The 5569-nt window shown below is 44.9% G+C and overlaps 1 non-coding gene across 1 annotated transcript; it reads right to left on the minus strand.

Annotated features, from left to right (window-relative positions):
- Positions 1-2532: 2532 nt before the first annotated feature.
- On the minus strand, positions 2533-2605 carry TRNAK-UUU (transfer RNA lysine (anticodon UUU)). Its single transcript has one exon. It is a non-coding gene; the product is annotated as a tRNA-Lys (tRNA).
- Positions 2606-5569: the final 2964 nt, after the last annotated feature.

Genomic DNA, 5569 nt, shown 5'->3' on the forward strand with positions numbered 1-5569 from the left:
CCAAGCCGAGGTCGGAGATAGAATGGCTTTAAGCTCTCATGATCGTTGAATAACCGATTGCAGTTTTTATTCTCCTCAGTTCATGAGTTATTGTTAGGCCCTACGACTAGTAGTGCGTTCACTCCCGGATTAACACTCACAAAGGAATGGCTTTTAGAAAGATTCTTTGGTAGGAAGGTCTCTCAATTCCTAGACTATGCTCCCAACAGCTGATTCTAATGTAATGTCAAACCTTCAGCGTATTCTGATTCACTTGTCGGGTCGCCGGCTGCTACTAATAAGAACCTAACTTAAGATCCGGATATACTTCCCGATCAACTGCTATTGGTCCTTGCTCTGGTGCTTATAGCCTCGTATACGGATTTTAGGGCATTTAGCTAGCCTATATCTCCGCTATCGCAGTAGTTGTTCTAAACAGGCATTAGACAAATCAATCTCAATTCGACTCGCATAGCTAAACCACTTCATTCCCCTTTACAGCTAGGTTATGAAAGAACTATGGCATAGCTACTATATAAGCTATATAAATTCAATAGCAAGACTTGCTGTACTGGCTCTATATGCTTATGGCAAGTGAGTATACCGTATATAGAAAAGGTATACTCACTTGCTTTCAGGAATAGCACTTCTTCGCCTACCTCTAGCTCTGGCACCAAGACTACTTCTGATAATGATAGCTCTGGCAATGAGAGCTCTGGTGGCAACAACACTTCTTCTATTACTTCTGATGCCCGGGAGCGGGTGCAAGAACGAATCAAAGACCTAGATGACCCATGACCGAGATCAATGTTGTTGAGTCTGAGGTCTATGGCAATGGCAGAGCGTGACAAACGAGAAGCTACTAGAAGGGCTCACAAATTCTTTAGAGAGCTCGTCGATTCGTTGGCTAATATTGAGCGTTTTATCGCAAGAATAGGACTCCATAGGTTAAAGCACGTCCTTGTACAATGCTTAAGGCTCTCGGCTGAGTAGCAGGAGCAACTTTTAATTTATTATGAGCCCAAACGATGGATTCAATAAGTTCTTGCCAATAACCACGTTCACTGAATAGAAACATTAAACTAAAGGCCCATACAAAATGGGCACCTAGGAAGAAAAGCCCATATGCAGATAATGAAGAACCATAAGATTTAATTACTTGGGATGCCTGTGCCCATAAGAAATCGCGGAGCCACCCATTAATAGTAATGGAACTCTGCGCAAAGTTTCCTCCCGTGATATGAGTTACTACCCCTTGATCACTTCTACTTTTTATGAAGTGTGGGGCAAATGGCGCCCTCTACTTCTACTTCTAACTAAAGGCGAAGAACCGACATTGCAAGCAAATAGAGAGCCCCCGCCCGTTTGAGCCATTGCGAGCCGGAAAGCGTACCGGCAGTTTGAGTCGCGAAAGGGCTAATAGAACTTAATTCTATTCTATTTTTATCATTTTATATATAATAATATATAATAATAATATTCTAGAAACAATAATAAAAAAAAATTATCCAATTGTCCATTCCTGGGAAGAGGAAGAAGCAGATAGAGCAAAGGCCTCCTCTTTCCGTCCGCTCTTCCCGAAGCGAGCGAATTGCATGTAGAGATCCGTAGGGGCTTATAGTTTAATTGGTTGAAACGTACCGCTCATAACGGTTATATTGTAGGTTCGAGCCCTACTAAGCCTACCACCCCCTTCTCTTCACCTGATACAAGGCAGTCGAAGTCCCCGCCGCCCTGCAGATCTCAATCTAGCGACGGGCACCTGGAACCACACTGCTGCTGCTGCCCTTCGGGCACGCCTCCTACGCTTATCACTCACCTACGCTTTTGCAGCATGCCCCCTTCGGGATAAAAAAATACGGCTTTCTAAACGCGAAGCAGCGGAGCGATAGCGAATCCCGAACTTGCCCACGCTCATCCAAACCGACCTCAAAAAGTGATCGGAAAGCGAAGCCCTTCCTTCCAATCCAAGCCGGCAAAGCCGCCCCTATATCTAACCACCGCTCACCCCGATCACATATTGGCGCGTTCATGATGCATCATGATCAAAAGGCCGTAAAGAAGACAAGACCTATGCATTAGTGTACTGTCATGATCACATATTTTATCTATTTTGTTGACGACTTGGGGGCGAAGCCGCCTATTTATTAGTTATTAGGGCAAAGGGCGCTCCCTCCTCCTAACTCCTTCCACTTCTCCCAGGGACAGGGACTACGGCTTGACCTTCGGGGAAGAAGCCCGCGGGACCCCTCCTTCTAGGGTGCCTAGATATTGAAAGGTTATCCCTTTGCAATGCTGGAAGCCAAGCAAAGTCACGAAGCTGGCTGACTACGCTCGAGCAGAGCTCAGGCCCGGGGGTGGTGGCTGAACTCACCGCAGAGTTCAGGAGCGAGAAAGACTATCTTGATGAATGCAATAAGAACCGGCTGCTCGCCGCAGCAGAGTGCTTTGCCCATGCTGCTATCCGCCGCCGAAGCGCATCTAAAGGAAAGGCCAAAGAGCGATCTTTGAACGCTACTACGCATCCTTACTCATAGTATAGTAAGGTAGGTTTGGGTATAGCAGGACTTGAACCTGCGACCATTAGGTTAAAAGCCCAATGCTCTACCAACTGAGCTATACACCCCAAAAAATATGTAGTAGTAAATAAAGATTGGTGCGGAAAAGAGGGCGGCCCCTTCGCTTAGATAGCAAAGCCGCCTTCAACCCCTCTTCTTCTCATCATATGAAAGGGGCGCGGCTCTGTATGAGGCTCGTACTGCAGAGCAAGCGAAGAAAACATAAGGTTGCTTGTTTCCACTCATTGAAGATTCTATCTACAAAAGAAGGTCAACGGGGGATACTAAAATGGCTCTCACTGACACCATCTACGAGAAGGCGAGGTCGTCTTTCTTTCCAGCCGCCATACGGTTTGCCTTAAAGACGGAGAAGGTGAGGAGCAGTTATCTATGTAATTACGGTCTTTGTTGGCCGTTGTTCCGGCCGAGCACTCTTTTTTCTTTGCCTAATTCCGTCTTACCAAACAAGACTGACTTCTTACCAACCCGCGAAGGGTTGTGAGGCTGGACCAGGTATGAAGAATAAATCTATATCTGTGCACGGAAATTGCTGGCCGGCGGCCGCTCAACTGTTCGAGCGCAGTGGTATTGGTTCCGATTCGACAAAGGTAGAATGCCTGGTCGAGGGTCCAGTACAGTAGGTAGCAGGCGTGTTCGTTTTGTTTTGGCTCCCGAGCGAGAAATAGGCAATGCACCATGCTTGCTGCTACGTACATTGACCTTTACTTGACAGATTCATCCAATTGAACTCATACTCAAAGGAGGGCAATCCAACTTCCATTGAAGCAGCTTCCCTGGAACTAGCTGCCATTGAATCGGTTGGTGCCATTGATTCTCTTGGAGGCAGGGCAATAGATTAAGATTAGGCGGTAAGCGAAGGAACTGTAGGGCTTAGGGTAGCGAGTGAGCCTTATCATAAAGTCATAAAGGGTAGGCAACTTCAATAGGTCTAGGGGAGGAAGAAGGAGTTGTTCATAGCTAAGAATCGCTAAGGCCAATCATTCCCTAGTCTATCCTATATATCTTTCTATTCTAGCTGGGATATTCTCTCTATTCAAGCGGATAAGAGAACGGCGGTTACTTGTGCAGCGCCCACTAGGCTCAAGAGATGAGGCTAGGCGAGATGTAAAACCTATCGCTAGCGATATACGTAACGAGGCATTAGAGCAAAGGCTTTGTCGCTAAATGGCGTATATAATGCGATAGTGCGGTATTGTTGTTATGGAAAGTCGCTCTATTTCCTTGGATCTCTTAATCCAGTATGTTTACCCTCACTGACAGTATGAAAGAAGGTAGCTCACCACCAAGTCTAGGTACACCATCATATGTCACAATAGGGGATCAATGCTCATTTACATAAAAATGAGCTAGACCTGCAGTGAAGTCTTGGGAGCTAATAAGCCAGGTAAGAGAGGACACCTTAGTATAGGAAAACAAGAAGCATAAGACATGAGTTCCGGTATTAGTACCTCCCATTCTCTGATGACTCTCAAAGGAACAAAGAGGTAAGCCCTATAAAGAGGGAAAAGCCCTATTAGTTAACTGTCGCCGGTGCTACTTCCTTACTTAGACAAATACCCTGATCTATTCATTCAAGAAAAGAAGATAGTGATTTGGCTAACCTCAGGTACCTTCCCAATCGAACTATCGTGCGTGACACATACCTGCCGATTCCATATAAGCTTATTTCACTCATTGCTATTAGTGGAAGAATGCCCTCAAATGCGGCTGCCTTGAATGAATCCCATTCTCTTGAATGAAGAATTACAACGATCCATGTTCAGAAAGGTGTTATAATCATCTATAGACCTTAACATGCTAGCTGGAGCCACGTGTTCAAGACCAGGCGTAAACGTATACCAAATTGTAACACCTACGCCTAAGCAGACAAGAATTCTAAAATGACCATACATACCTTTGTGATAAGTGAATATCTCCAACAATGATCTTGTTGAAAATTGATTGTTCGATATGCTACGCAAACCTAGACCAGAGTTGCTATATGGTAACAAGGAGTCCCTTGATAAGGGGCATCTATAAGATGATTGACCTAGAGATTGAAACAATTACGTCAAAGACGACAATGATTTTGGTAACCTCAATTCTTCTAGAATGAATGAATCTCGATGGAGAGGAAAAAAGCGATATATTATACCCAGTTTGTTCAACCTATCATCTAGCAAACCCGGTCTTCCCACTAAGGGGCTTTGGACTTCCTTCTTTATTGGCATCATATGTGGAGAGCTTTTAATGCTAGTCATAAGACTACTAAACATACTGGTGCTACCATAGAAAGAGGGGGATAGTACGTTGTCAAATATTGATCTTTAACTCAGGAAGCAGCACAAGCGAACTTTTTATAGCTTATATAAGAGAAAAAGCGGCTCGTGTATAGATCTATCAGTCCATTCTGTTTCCGATATGCGCTTCCCTTAAAGTAAACAAGATTCGAAACCAGATCCGCCGCCCTAGTTAGTGTAGTCGTTGAGAGGGAGTACCCGCCCTATTAATATTAAGTACGTCTAAGAAAGGAGATAGATAGTAGGTATGTCCTGGAAGCAAAATAGCTTCTTTTTAAGTATGTCATCGTAGCAAGATGGGCAGGCTAGCCAATTATAGGTACCCATCACTAGGAAGATAGAGAATCTTTCTTTCACTATACTCTTAGAAAAAGCATTCTTGTATTATTATATATAGGCCAAGATTAAATTCCTCTATCTAACTCCCCTTCAGCGGGACCGGAAAAAGGGGTCAGGTACCAGCAGTGACAATGGCAAAGGGGGGAGCTGGACACTAGTTGTGCTAGTGAAATGACCCAACTGGACCTAGTCAGCCCGAACCTTTTTGCGGTTCTAGAGGACCCTGAACATGAAGAGGCAAAGATGCCAGATCTGGACACTGCTGAACCGGAAGAGATTGCTCAGGATGAGTGTCTGGGTAACAAAGCCGAGGAGGGTGTAGTCAAGGAGATAACTCCCGAGGAGAGTAATTTGGCCCATAGAGGCGAGGATCTGGAAGAAAGGGTTGATACC

The sequence above is a fragment of the Apium graveolens genome, chromosome 9, assembly GCF_009905375.1.
Source record: "Apium graveolens cultivar Ventura chromosome 9, ASM990537v1, whole genome shotgun sequence".
Lineage (NCBI taxonomy): Eukaryota > Viridiplantae > Streptophyta > Magnoliopsida > Apiales > Apiaceae > Apium > Apium graveolens.